Genomic DNA, 15,420 nt, shown 5'->3' with positions numbered 1-15,420 from the left:
AATAGATTATCTGGTCATTTCCCTTTGTGGGATCTTGCTGTGCGTAAATTGGCTGCCGTGTTTCCCACATTGCAACAGTGACTACACTTCAAAAGTAATTTATTGGCTGTAAAGCGCTTTGGGACGTCTTGAGGTCATGAAAGGCGCCGTATAATATGTATTCAAAGAAGTTTCAAAAGGCCAGCACAGGCACGATGGGCCGAGTGGCCTCCTTCTGTGCTGTAAGAGTCTATGAAGTTGTGAAGTATAGAAGTGGACGAGCGATGTGGAGTCAGTGCTGAGAAAGTAGTGATGTCACTAAAGTGAAAGGTCGGACCAGTTTCGTAGGTGACATCATCAGAGCCAATGCGGGCTGCTGTTGAATATTAGCCAGAGACAGAGTAATTTTTAACGAGAGGCTGCCAGTTGAGTTTAGACTTGCACATACCTGAGCTGGTGTGGGACTTCAGTAGGTAGAAAAGAAAACAAAAATGCCTGGGCTTTTGTTGTCAATAAAACGGTACGAAATCCAGCCCCTTTATCCTGCAGTTTACACAGCATTACTAGGGTAAACAAAGAGAGACGGGAGATTGCTACATGAGGGCCCACCTAATTGTGCAAAGGTCTTCAAGCCAAGTGGCCTGTAGAACAAATACTGAGATATCAAGCATGGACAGGATTATATTATAACTTTTTATAGTGCTCTCTGGATGACCTCTCCCTTGGTGACACAGCACATTGGCTTAAGGATTCTACTGTGTGTTTAAATCTATGAAAGTTCCCAATGGTTCAGTGGGAAAATGCACTGTGTGAGTGCGTTGTACCGCTGACCAGGAAGATTTCAGCTTCTTTTACCGGCCCTGGCTCAACGAGGGTGCTGCAATCCCTCTCGGCCTCGCAGCAAAGGGGTAAATCAGCCACGGTTCCTGCTTTTGATTACAATGCAGTAACTCCGGCTGCTAAAATGCATGTGTGTAGCTATCTGGTGAAGGACAGGGTTGGATTCAGCTCTGATCCCCTGTCCCCACTACCTCGAGGTCGAATAACCTGTTGGCACTCATTATCTGGGCGAACACATGAAGAATGGGCACCTGGGGTGAATTACAAGAGGGCACGAGCCCCAATAAAAATCAGCTCCTTCAGGAGAGATAACACCAACAACTTGCATCTATATAGCACCTTTAGCACAGTAAAACGTCCCAAGCATTTTACAGGAGAGTTATCAAACAAAATCGTGACATCGAGCCACAGGAGAAGGTATTAGAAAAGGTGACAAAAAAGGGCTTAGTCAAAGAGGTAAGTTTTAAGGAGCATCTGAAACGAGGAGAGGTGGCGAGGTTCAGGGAGAGAATTCCAGAGTCTGGGGCCTAGGCAGCTGAAGGCATTGCCGCCAACGGAGGGGCGAAGGAAAATGGGGGATGCACAAGAGGCCAGTACTGGAGGAACGCAGAGTTGTTGGAGGGTTGTAGAGCTGGAGGAGGGGGCGAGGCCAGGGAGGGATTTGAACACAAGGATGAGAATTTTTAAATCGAGGTGTTGCTGTACCGGGAGCCAACGTAGGTCAGCGAGCACAGGGGTGATGGGTGAGCGGGACTTGGTGCGAGATGGGCAGAAAATGAGAACATTCAGCAATTGTGGTATATAAACCTATTTTGAATTCAAAAGTTCAAAGGTCTCCTACCTTAGAAATTGCACGCAAAAGATTCTGAGCAACAATTCACAAAGGTTCAGAGAAAACATCAATTCGTGTTATAATCCTTTTTACTGTTATTCCTATGTGGTAGAAACATACAGAAAAATTGAATGTGAAATCTATCAATGAACGAATGAATGAATTAATTAATTAATTCAGCTTGGACTGCAATGTAAACTCCACATGCACACACAATCCCAGTCACCAGTCCACATAACAAGTGGGAATAAAGCAGCACAATCTTGGGTAGATTACTGAAATTTATTTAAATTTACTAACGGATCTCCCATGGCATTGCTCACTGGCAGCCTGGGAACAGAGTTATCGGGGTAAATTTTAACCCCACGAACGAGTGGGTTGGGGGCGAGGTGGCAGTAAAAATTGTAAAAAAGTAGAACCCGACCGCACTTCCGGTTTTAACGGAGGCGGGTCGAGGGGCGGGCGACCAGTCTGCTCTCAGGAGGCGGGTCGGTCAGTGAAAGCTTTTAAGGAGGCTGTGGGCCTCCATGTTGACAGGTTTTTTATTTTTAACTCTTGGGAGTCAGGATTCCAGGGCCTTCTGCTTCACTCCATGTAAGAGGAGGCAGGAAGGCCAGGACCAACAGGGGAGTGCCTTTATTGCATTGCTTGTGGGCCAGGAGGAGCAGGGGTGTTTCCTCCAGGCCTAACAAACTTACCTGCCGCGATCCCATACACGTGATTGACCGACCCCTCCCTCCCTCCCTCCCTCCCTCCCCCCCATGTCTGTCCATCCCCCATGAACCCCAACCCTCCAATGACCACCGACCCTCCCCGATGACCCCCCCCCCCGCAAAGATTTACCCGCTGGCATCCGCTCCCTGGCTGTTCGCCCGTCTGACTGACAGCCAGCCTGTCAATCATCAAAATCGTAAGGACGTCCAGGAAACCCGTACTTCTGGGTTTCCTGGCAGGAATTCCCGCCCTCATCCCAGTTCCCTGTTAAAATTTACTCCATGATGTTTAGTTGCTAACAACAACAAGAACTTGCATTTATATAGCCCCTAAGGGCACTGCTCTAGATAGGCTAAACCTAGGTAATTGGGTTGTCAGTAAAACCATTGGTTCAGTGTTTGCAGGTGGTAAAAAAACAAGCAAATAAACCATTGGAATGTGTAGCTAAGGGGGTGATCTATAATTTTAAGATGGTGATGTTGGGGTGGTATTTGGCCTTGGTGAGGCTGCATCCGGAGCATTAGGTACAGTTTTGATCTCTGTATTACAGAAAGAACGTAGAATTACTGGAGGGAGTCCAGAGGAAGGCTCTGAGAACTCAGAGAGCTGGGTTATGAGGAAATATTGTCTGCCTTGGGACTTTACCGCTTGGAGAAGAGGAGGAGGGGGCTACGACTGGATGGACGTCTTTTGGATTTTCATAGATATGGAAAAATTGAAATGAGGAAAGTTCATCTGTTAGGGCAGGACTTGAGGACACTGTTTGTGGGACCTTGATGTGCACAATTTAGCTGCCGCGTTTCCGACATTACGAGAGTGACTGCACGTCAAAAGTACTTCATTGGCTGTAAATCACTTTGGGGCATCCTGAGGTTGTGAAAGGTGCTGTAGAAATGTAAGTCTTTCTTTCTTTGTATTCCCTTGAATTTAGAAGATTGGGGGGTGATCTAATTGAGGTGTTTAAGATGATCAAAGGATTTGATGGGGCAGATAGAAAGAAATTATTTCCTCTGGTGGGGGAAGTCCAGAATAAGGGGGCATAACCTTACAATTAGAGCCAGGCCATTTAGGGGTGATGTCAGGAAGCACTTCTTCACACAAAGGGGAGTGGAAATCTGGAACTCTCTCCCCCCGAAAAGCTGTTGAGGCTGGGGGTCAATTGAAAATGTCAAAACTGAGATCAATAGATTTTTATTAGGCGAGGGTATTAAGGATTACGGAACCAAGGCGGGGCAGATGGAGTTAAGCTACAGATCAGCCGTGATTTAATTGAATGGCGGAACAGGCTCGAGGGGCTGAATGGCCTTCTCCTGTTCCTATGTTTCTATGTCATGATTGGACGATGCCAAGCTTCCTCACCTCCTTCATCTACCACCTCCTGCTGTCGAGATTTAATCTCATACCATCTTCTGTCCTTCACCTTGTGTGCGGTTATATGTGGAATTCAAGGTCATGTGATGTCATCAAAATTACTTCCAAGTGAATAACAAACAAACAATCGGAGATCCACAGACCTGCAACGAATCACATAATCACTAGTCCTCCTGCACAAAAGACAAAGTATACCCCAGTTTGGTACGGCTTGATTGATCTTGTATATTTGCATAAGAATGCTCTTTGTAGTTATCTGGTATGAGTGTAAGAGCCCAGAATAGATGGCTTATGTTTTAAATATAATGAAGAGGTTGAGTCTATTTTAATTAATCACATTAAACATGGAACTCAAAGTGATACCTAAATAAATACGAGGAGTCAAGTGTGCAGAGGAGAAGTGAGTTATGGCTTTCTTAAAGGGGCACTGCCTTCATGAAAAAAGTATCTGGCAGAAAAAAAATTTGTTTATGATGCACTGATGTGAATGAGCCACTGGGTCTCCTGATGCTGCTGGGTTCTGCCAAAGGTTCTGTGCCCGTAATGCCAACCTGTCTTTTCTCTGTTGTGTGCTTTCAGTATTATTTGGAAATACTCAGCAAGTCAGGCGGCATCTGTGGAGGAAGGAACAGAGTTGACGTTTCATCGGAACTGGAAGATGTTAAAGATATTCTGAAACGTTAACTCTGTTGCTTTCTCCACGGACGCCGCCTGACTTGCTGAGCATTTCCAGCATTTTCTGTTTTTATTTCAGATTTCCAGCTTTTTGCAGATTGGAAGAATGTTTTATTTGTGCTCTTGCCACAGAAAGGGAAGGACCCAGGACATAAGACCATAAGAGATAGGAGCAGGAGTAGGCCATTCGGCCCCTCCAGCCTGCTCCGCCACTCAATGAGATCGTGGCTGATCTGATTTTTACCTCAACTCCGCTTTCCCGCCTTTTCCCCATACCCTTTGACTCCCTCGCTGATCAAAAATTTGTCTAACTCAGCCTTGAATGTATTCAATGACTCAGCCTCCACAGCTTTTTGGGGTAAAGAATTCCAAAGTTTCACGACCCTCTGGGAGAAGAAATTCCTCCTCATTTCCGTCTTAAACGGGCGACCCCTTATTCTGAGACTATGCCCCCTAGTTTTAGATTCCCCCATGAGGGGTAACATCCTCTCAGCATCTACCCTATCGAGTCCCCTCAGAATCTTGTATGTTTCAATAAGGTCTCCTCTCATTCTTCTAAACTCCAACGAGTATAGACCCAACCTGTTCAATCTTTCCTCATAAGACAACCCTTCCATACCCGGAATCAACCTGGGCTCTGGTCTGTGCAGTCAGCTGATCTCAGCCTGCATGGCATTAATATAACAACAATTCGTATTGAAATAGCGCCTTTAACGTCCCAAGGCGTTTCACAGGAGCGATATCAGACAAAAATTGACATCCGGCCAAAGAAGGAGATATTAGGACAGGCTTGGCCAAAGAGGTAGGTTTTAAGGAGCGTTTTAAAAGAGGAGAGAGTGAGGTGGTGAGGCGGAGAGGTTTAGGGAGCAAAGTGTACTTGAACGAAAGAGGAAGGGGTCATTATCAGATGACTCCAGCTCGGAAGTTTTTGTGGGTGTGGCCCTCTGATGGAGGACAGGGTTAGGCTTGGCTGTGATGCCCTCTGTGGTCGAATAGCTAGCTAACATCCGCCGTCCGGGCTCACACACGTAGAGCGGCCAATCGGGCGAGTTAGCGGAAGGCAGTCTCCATCCACGGAGCCCTACCCCAGTGAGAGTCAGCGCCTGTAAGGGGGAAGGGCGAGAAAGTCGGACAGCAAAGGAAACACACAACATGGCGGAACGCTCACTCACGACACCCGCCTCTCCGTCACCGCGTAAAAATAATCCCCCGGTGCTTTTTTCTTCCCCCGCAAAGAGAGCACCCCTTTAAAAGGTATCAAACGACAAGCAGGCAACGGTTTTAATTATAACGGACATTTTTTTACAAGGTTCGGACGTGATATTCTGGGCTCGTGTTCTTCTGATATGCCAGCTGTCTGTGGAGCTCCTGTTTTCCCCAAGGTGCAATAGCCCTGCCTTTATTAACTTCTTTCTAGGCTGCCGTCTTTCCAGTTCAAGGACAGTGCACGGTACAGTTCAATGGTTTGTAAAAATACCCAGTGAGGCAGACTGGGCAGTCAGTGCCTGTGAACTCACTGGACAGTAAGTATGAATAATGAACGCAGGATTATTATTTAAGATGACCAGGGCGATAATGAGGGAGGGTGGGGTGGGAGTGGGGAGCACAGGTTACTGCAACTTAAGAGAAATGTGCCCCACAGATAACCCAGGATCAACAGTGGAAAAGTGTTTTCCCCAAACCAGGGAATTTTACTCGAGACCAGATTTATTTTGTTGCTGTGAGAGAATCCTATTTGCTCTTATGACAAGCTAACTACTCTGTAAACAGGAAGCAATCTAGTTTTCCTGAGTTTAAACAAAATACCAAAGCTCTTTTAGAGGCTGACCTTTGATTGACCTTTATCTCAGCATGATTTTAAATGGGAGTGCGTTTTTATCCCGCAGTCTCTCTCCTCAAGGTACTGACTGGGAGTTGGTTCCTTATGTCTGGGGGATGATTCCTTATATCTGGGGTAGGTTTCCTTAAAGTAGGTACAGCACAGGAGGAGGCCATTCGGCCCATCGTGCCTGTGCCAGCTCTTACAAAGAGCTATCCATTTAGTTCCATTCCTCTGCTCTTTCCCCATAACCCTGCAATTTTTCCCCTTCAAGTATTTATCCAATTCCCTTTTGAAAGTTACTATTGAATCTGCTTCCACCGCCCTTTCAGTCAGCGCATTCCAGATCATAATAACTCGCTGAGTAAAAAAACATGACTCCTCATGTCGCCTCTGGCTCTTTTGAAGATCACCTTAAATCTGTGTCCTCTGGTTACCCACCCTTCTGCCACTGGAAACAGTTTCTCCTTATTTACTCTATCAAAACCCTTCATGATTTTGAACACCTCTATCAAATCTCCCCTTATGTCTGGGGGATGATCCCTTATGTCTGGGGTAGGATTCCTTATGTCTGGGGGATGATCCCTTATGTCTGGGGGATGATCCCTTATGTCTGGGATAGGATTCCTTATGTCCGGGGTAGGATTCCTTATGTCTGGGGGATGATCCCTTATGTCTGGGGTAGGATTCCTTATGTCTGGGGGATGATCCCTTATGTCTGGGATAGGATTCCTTATGTCTGGGGGATGATTCCTTATGTCTGGGGGATGAGTTGTTATGTCTGGGGTAGGATTCCTTACGTCTGGGGGATGATCCTTTATGTCTCGGTAGCCCTGTGGCACCTCTGAAGTGAGCATTCTTTAGATTTGACCGGATGTCCACACTCATGCACTTCCTGGCACTGGTGGTGCTCTGCACTAATCCTCCACCTTGGTTTTTCCCAGCCCTATGCTGTAAGTTAGCTGCGGGTGTCATTGCACAGCTCTCAATCCCTGCTGACTTGCACCCTACTCCCCCCCCCCCAAACCCCGGTCTTTGCCTAGTGGGAGCGCCCGGCTCTGCAGAGACACTTGGTGGCAATTTGGCAGGTGCAGCCAATCACGCAATGTTGGTTCTCGATCACCTCGTTTCAGGCTGTGCCACGTAAAGCATGGTCTGGTGCGAGGAGGGTGCTTCTAAAGAACCATCCAGCATAACAGTCAATCGTAGAGTAGTGACACCATCACGGGCTGTGTTGGCACAGATTCCTTTGGGAAGCTGTGCCTCGACCGGCATCATCTCTGCCAAAGTGAGGTAACTTCACCTCTCCCTGCAGGCGTGGGCGAGAGAGCACGGGCACCTCGTGGGCAGCCTGACCTGTCTGGTGTCCCTCTGTTAGTCGTCCTTTTCTTCTGCACACGTCAGCTCCAAGGGTCGGGAATCCCATTGGTGTCGGCAATGGAGCTGAGGGGGCAAAAAAAAATAAGAACCAAGAACAACTGGAAAAAAGGACAATATATTAAAAGAAATAACAAAACCGGCCGAAAAACATTTTCTTTAAGTGAGCTCCCGCCTGAAAGGTCTGTCCCTCAAACTCTGGGTGCCAGGTTTCTTAGGGTGTAGGTTGGACTTGAGACTTAGAGTCATAGAATGGTTACAGCGCAGAAGGAGGCTATTTCACCCATCGAGCAACCCAGTTAGTCCCATTGCCCCGCTCTTTCCCCGTGGCCCTGCAAATTTTTTCCCTTCATGTATTTATCCAATGCCCTTTGAAAGCCACGATTGAATCTGCCTCCACCACCCTTTCACGCAGCGATTTCAAGATCATAACTACCAGCTGCGTAAAGAAGTTTTTCCTCATGTCGCCCTTGGTTCTTTTGCCAATCACCTTAAATCTACGTCCTCTGGTTTTCGACCCGTCCGCTGGGAGAAACAGTCTCTCTTTATTTACTTTATCTAAACCCTTCATGATTTTTTTGAACACTTCTATCGAATCTTCTCTTAACCTTCTCTGCTCTAAGGAGAACAACCTGAGGGAGTGCTGCACTGTCGGAGGCGCCGTCTTTCGGATGAGACATTAAACCAAGGCCCCATCTGCCCTCTTAGGTGGATGTAAAAGATCTCATGGCATTATTGAGAAGAAGAGCAGGGGAGTTCTCCCCATTGTCCTGGTCAATATTTATCTCTCGACCAATATCATTAAAACAGATTATCTGCTCATTATCACATTACTGCTTGTGGGTCCTTGCTGTGGGCAAATTGGCATTTCCTACATTACAACACTTCAAAAAGTACTTCATTGGCTGTAAAGCTCTTTGGGACGTCCTGAGGTCGTAAAAGGCGCTATATAAATGCAAGTTCTTTCTTTTGGCGTCATCAGGAAATTGGCCAGGACGGTCCGCACCTTTTTATATATCGTAATATAATTCCTGCTTGCTTCTGATAGGAGCTCCCAATGCCCAACCCATACCAGAGCAGGGCAAAAGTAGAAAACGATTGGGCAAAATGGATACCCGCCTAAAATGGAGATGCAATCGGCCCCTCACTGTTTAGATCTACACATGAGGAATGACCATTTGAAGGGGCTATGGGCATCAGTGGAATTGTACCCCAGCAACTACCTGTTATAAACTGGTCTTTATTACTCCATTAACACTGCAATTAAAAAAAAACAGCAGTATATTTCTGTAAATGATAAGTGCATCATTAAAAGCAAACTAGTCTGCTGTTATAATAATAAATTAAAAAGTAAATTAAAACTCCTGTTTCAGAATGCAGTTGAGCATCTATTCATTTATAATATGATCACCAATTGTTTGCAAATATGCAGCAGCCACAAAATGTCCGAGTTTCTCTTTAACTAGACTTTGCCCCCTTTTCCCCTTATTTCAAGTCCGTTGGGTCTGCATGGCCAAGTCCAAGAGCAAGAAGGAAACATTTTTTTTCTTTTAGTCTGGCTAAATAGAGCGACAATATTCCATTGCTGGGCAGATAGTAAATCTGGAGCACTACTTCAAATTAAACTGCGATATCAGGACAAGGGGCATAGGTTCAAACTAGCGACCGGCACATTTAGGACTGATGTCAGGAAGTTCTTAACAGAAAGAGTGATCAACACACGCAGTGGACTTCCTGGTACATAGTGAAAACAAAAACCCTGGAGTCACTTAAAGAGGCAGCTGGACGCTGTGATGTGGGGACTATAGGCTCTTTCTGTTGAGCTACAATGGCCTGACTAGAATTACAAAGAATTTACAGCACAGAAGTAGGCCATTCGGCCCATCTGGCCTATGACAGTGTTTATGCTCCACACGAGCCTCCACTGACCCTACTTCATCTAACCCTGTCAGCATTACCTCTCTCCCTCAGGTGTTTATCTAACTTCCCCTTAAAGGCATCTATATATTCGCCTCAACCACTCCTTGTGGTAGCGAGTGCCACTTCTAACCACTTTCTGGGTAAAGAAGTTTCTCCTGAATTCCCTATTTATGAGGAATAGTTTTCCTCATCGGTACGTGCCTTGTAATGTTGAGATAAAGGGGTTGTGGAACACTGAGCTTTCTTGAGGATTCTAACTCTTCTATCACCTCTTCCTAGTCATCTTTGATGTGGAGAAGCCGGTGATGGACTGGGGTGGACAAATGTAAGGAGTCGCACACCACCAGATTATAGTCCAACAGCTTTATTTGAAATCACAAGCTTTCGGAGCTTTGCTCCTTCGTCAGGACATGACGAAGGAGCAAAGCTCCGAAAGCTTGTGATTTCAAATAAAGCTGTTGGACTATAACCTAGTCATCTTTGCCACTTCTTTGCCCGAGGGCACTTTGACTGTGATTATTAACACGAGACGATGAACGTTTGTAATGAAGGAGAGTTTTGTTCCCAACGGAATAGGTGCAAATGGTCAACCTCCGAGCTAGTCTTTCTCAACAGTTATTGACTGGGTCTGAGTGCTGGGGATCACGCAACACCTCGGTCCAGGGTAGGTGTTAAATCATCTTTGCACTGGAGGGACTGGGTTGTACGATGGGTTGGAAATTGACCACTGGTATTTCATCTCTGGGCTGTGGGGTTGAATCCAGCGATGGGATGGAAGTCCCCTCTGTCTGTTCCCTTCAGAATCAGACATGAAATGTGGCTGGGCATTTTCAATCCTGATCCTAATGGGCAAGTATTCACAGAGCAGAATCACCTCCAATTTGGCACTAAATTGACAAACTCCACTTACAGGGGCCACAAGATGACTAGTATGGGAAATGGAACACTGTGGAGCACAGGGGCTGGGGCTGAGGCACACTGTTAGGAAGAGGAGTCGGCCATTTAACCCCTCGCGCCTGCTCCGCCATTCAATTAGATCAGGGCTGATCTGTACCTCAACTCCATTTACCCGCCTTTGCTCCATATCCCTCGATACCCTCACCCAACAAAAATCCCTCTATCTCAGGTCTTGAAAACTCCAGTATCCACAGCCTTTTGGGGGGAGAGAGTTCCAGATTCCTACTAGCCTTTGTGTGAAAAAGTGCTTCCTGATTTCGCTCCTGAATGTTGGGTTAGGGTAGAGGCAGCTTTACTCTGTATCGGACCATGCTGTAACTGACCTGGGAACACTAGGAGACCGAAATGGAAAGTGTTCCCTTTCAAAAAAGTAACGTCCCTCATCTCAATGAGTACAAAAAAAAAGCAAAGATATTCCCATGCTCACAAGGATTCCCCCATTAGTCACAGAAAACCAGCCACTGATATAACCTGCACTGGGGGTACCACTGGTCTACAAAGCTGGATCCTATGGGCTGTTCTGATGATGTGAAGGGAATTTCACTGTAAAAGAGTTGTGAGGAAGCAGGTTTTGTCTGCATAAAGAAACTAACAGCAGAGACCAGGGTCTTTTTTTTGAAATCAGAAATTCAAATATTAATTCTTTAGTGAGGCTGATTGTAATGATGCAGTCAATGTACCCAGGAAAATAAAAAAAATGCACACACACACACACACACACACAAGGAGTGACCTCAAGGCTGTAATTTCATTGTAGTATTCAGACACCAATTGCAGATATGTTCAAGTTTCTGGATATCTGACCTTTAACTCACACCGGGGTATCCGATTGTCTATACATAAACCATCTGAACACCTGAATTAGATTCCATTCTATAACTCACTCCTGGAAATCCATTATTTTATATACACAAACCATCTGAACCCTTCAATTAGATTCCAGCCTGTTACTCACTCCCAGGTAGCTGTTATTCAATAAATAAACTTGGCCAAACATTTATCCCTCAATCAATACAGATTAAAACAGATTATTTGATCATTCATCTCATTGTGGGACCTTGCTGAGCGTAATTTTTTTTGCTGGTTGTGCTTACATAACAGTGATTATGCTTCAAAAGTACTTCATTGGTTGTGAAGTGCTTTGGAACATTCCAAGGATGTGAAAGGTGCCATATAAATGCAAGTTCTTTCTTCTGTCTGTAAGCATTTGGCCCCCTCTATTAGATTCCAGTCTGTAACTCACTCCCAAGTATCCATTATTCTATGCCTAAACCATATGAATCCTTTAATTAGGTTCAAGTTTGTAACTCATTCCTGGGTGTATGTTATTCTAGATATAAAATAATCTGAAGCCCTTGATTAGATTCCAGCCTGCGGCTCATGCCTGGGGTAGCCATTATGTGGTGTAATTTTTTAAAAACTGTTTTAAAGGGAGCACTGACGGTGGGACCCACTCTTTCAGACCTTTCAACAAAGATAAACCAAAAGATGAAAGTCACCATATTGTCTTCAATTTGTAATTTCTTTTTTCCAAACATCTGGAGTTATATGCAATTAATTTCGAAATGAAATAGCAGGTACCATATGGATATTTGGAGTTACGTTACTGGCCTGACCTCCAGGGCTCAACCCTGAGCCTCTCTCTGAAGCTGCATTTGGTGTTTTGCCCCAATTTTCTTTCCTCCTCACCTGAAGGCTTCGACTCTTCTGGTACAGTTCGATGGGCACTGACAGCCAGGTGGCCATTCTCCATGTAAGCCTGGACAGTATCAGCAGATTATCTGACAGCGGAGGGGGCCCATCACAGCTGAGCTAGATCTCGTCATCACTCAGTGCCCACAGATGCACTTTTCAGGAATTGATAATGATTCGGAGCGGAAATCCTGGCTCATTTACCCCTCCATAGCCCGTGTTTAATGACCCAACCGCTGGCTTGGTTGAAAGCAGCTAACTCGGCACAGAATCAAACCTGGGATAACGGTATTTAGACAAATATCACATACATAAATATATGTATAAATATTCTTGAGATTTCCTTTTTGTCACACCTATTGTCAAGTTTTACTAAGTCCACACGTCCAGTTTAACAGGGGCAACACCTAGAGGTAACATAACAGCTTCTATTGTTTTTTTTAATAGGTAACACTAACACCTGCTGTTCAATCCATGGTCTAAGTCGCCCTCGTCCACCACCACCATTTTGGCCGGTTACAATGAAAAAAGTGAGAGACTTACCATTTCCTCCAACCATCCGTGAGCAACGCCACGGGTGATTCATTGATACTTGTATATATATTGGTCTTAACATATTTGACTATTATTTGTATTGTTATAGGTTCACACTGGTGTGAAATTCAGCTGTGGTGTGCTATAATTGGCCTCAGTGTCCATGGGTTAGGGAGCGGATAAAACAAAACTCAGTCACGATTCCCACTCCTGGTCACGGTCCAGTGACGCTTGCTAGAAACTGGATATGTGGACCTTTGATGCAACACCTGTATGTTCAGTGATTTGTTTTTTTTTTAAAAACATAAGCTAAGCATTGCTATAGGTGACCAGCAAAAACAGCAATGAATGATTTGGTAAAACACCTGAGCTTCGAACACAAGAACTTTTTAGGAACAGCAAAAGACTTTTAGTGAACAAGCCGCTTGCTCCTACATCAAACCTCCCACCTACCCATCTTCTCGCCAACTTTGAAGTTTTCAAAATTAAGCCAGGGAGCTGGCATTCAGGTTTTCCCAAATAAAAGTCCAATTTCTTCAATCTTTCCTTGTAACTTTAAATTTCGGAAACTTGGAATCATTTTTATTGTTCCCTTTTCTACCTTCTCAAGGGCAATAATCTCTCATTGGAAGGGGAGAAGGCTGGGATATTGGTTAGGTCACCTTGTATTACGGTGAGAGTGAAACAAGGATGACCTGTAGACAGAAAAGGAGCAGTTTTGCTACAACTCGAACACTCGGGGACCAAGATCTGAGTCCTAGGCCCTGATATTGGAAATTGGACATGAATTTAGATTTGAGGTGAGGATCAGATCAGCCATGATCTTATTAAATGGCGGAGCAGGCTCGAAGGGCCGATTGGCCTACTCCTGCTCCTATTTCTTATTTCTTACGTTCTTATATTAGCGGGGAGGCGGCATGGTGGGGAGGGGCGAGGGTGTGGCAGACCCGCTGCACCAAACTGACTGTTTCCGACGCAATCGCACGTTAATTGACAGTGGTTAACGTCCTCTCAGGGTTTCACGCCCAACAGCTAGCCTGATTGACAGGTCGGCTGCCATCAGGAGCTACAACACGAGGGCTGGGGAAGGGGCGGGAAAAAGAGACAGCCAGGCGTTATCCGGTGTGGAACGGAAGACTGGGGGGGGGGGGGGGTGGGGGATGGAAGATCTGGTGCTGGACTGGAAGACCAGGGAGAAGATAGGGAAGGTGAGATCAGGGGGACATTGGGAGGGTGAAGAGAGGGACATCGGGGGAAGATCAGGAGGGTGAAGAGGGGGACATCGGAGCGGGAGACCTCGGACATCAGAGCAGGTTTCAAAGGTAGGTGCATTTAGTGTTTTCATTTTATTGCATGATCTTTTATTTAATTTATTTTGTTTCTTTTTTCCTGATCCGGCCCTTCACGCCTCACCAGACGTGAATCTGAAGCAGTGGGCAAGCCGCCCAGGTAAGTTAAAAATCTTTCTAATCCCTTCATCTGTCACAGGTAAAATGCCTTAAGTACTTAATTTGGCTCTTTAACGGTCATCCCGCCGGCTTTAATTGCTGGAGGGACTTCCGTTTTCGGGTCGCCCGTGCGCACACAGGTGGGTCCCTGGGAAACATGGAAACCAGCGAGTTGGAGCCGGCTTCCGAACCCGAACAGGAATTGCGCGATTTTCAGAGCCCCCCGCCCCCAACACACCCGCATTTGCCTCCTAAAATCACCCCCCTAATCTCTAGATTACTAAAATCATAACTTTGGCAATTGATAAGAAGTATCCTCAATATTATTGGAATCTTTTCTTTGCATTTGCACTTTAGCCTTTTTGATTTTTTTTCTGCTGTTTTCCTCCCCCATTTCCTTTCCTGATGACCCCGACTCTTGCGAGGGTACAGGTGTCACAAGCCCTCTGATACCTCACCAATGTTCACGTGCGAGATTAGATAGCGAGCGACGGTCGGTTATTTTACCATGGGAATCATCATCAGAGCATGACCCGGTCCACACCTGACATCCAACCACAGGCACTTTCCAGCAGGGATCACTCACGATTACTTTCCCCTTTGGTTGCCCAATTTCTAGTGCCCCATCAACCAGCCTGGCTCAAATCAACAAAGACTGGGGAATGGAAGCCAGGAATCGTTCCGCCTGTGTTGCTCAATTCCACAGTGGGCCAATCGTTTTGCAACTAGTTTTAAGAATAGAACTTCTTACAACACGAGGCAGACAACATGCCAAATGCAAGGTCCATGAGAGTGTAGGCCAGTGGTACTCACAGGACAGCCCAGCCTTCCCCTCACCCGCTGCTTGATGGGACTCTGGGTCTCCATACATGGCCAGCCTGACTGTGGGATGTTAACTGGGCTGGGCTCAGCTCTGCTCCTTTACCTCTTTTTATACTGTAACAAAACAAGGCTAGATGATTCTAATAGGAGGCAGGTCTAAGGCAGCTTCCATATAGCAAGTGAAAGGGCCCCATTAAAATACAACTCTTTAATAGAACCATTGGCCATGTTACATAGTATTTACAGCACAGAAACAGGCCATTCGGCCCAACTGGTCTATGCTGGTGTTTATGCTCCACAAGAGCCTCCTCCCACCCTACTTCATCTCACCCTATCAGCATATCCTTCTATTCCTTTCTCCCTCATGTGTTATCGAGCTTCCCCTTAAATGCATCTATGTTATTTGCCTCAATTACTCCTTGTGGTAGCAAGTTCCACAT

Source organism: Heptranchias perlo, chromosome 34, assembly GCF_035084215.1.
Source record: "Heptranchias perlo isolate sHepPer1 chromosome 34, sHepPer1.hap1, whole genome shotgun sequence".
NCBI classification, from domain to species: domain Eukaryota; kingdom Metazoa; phylum Chordata; class Chondrichthyes; order Hexanchiformes; family Hexanchidae; genus Heptranchias; species Heptranchias perlo.
Note: the sequence above shows the minus strand (reverse complement) of the source record.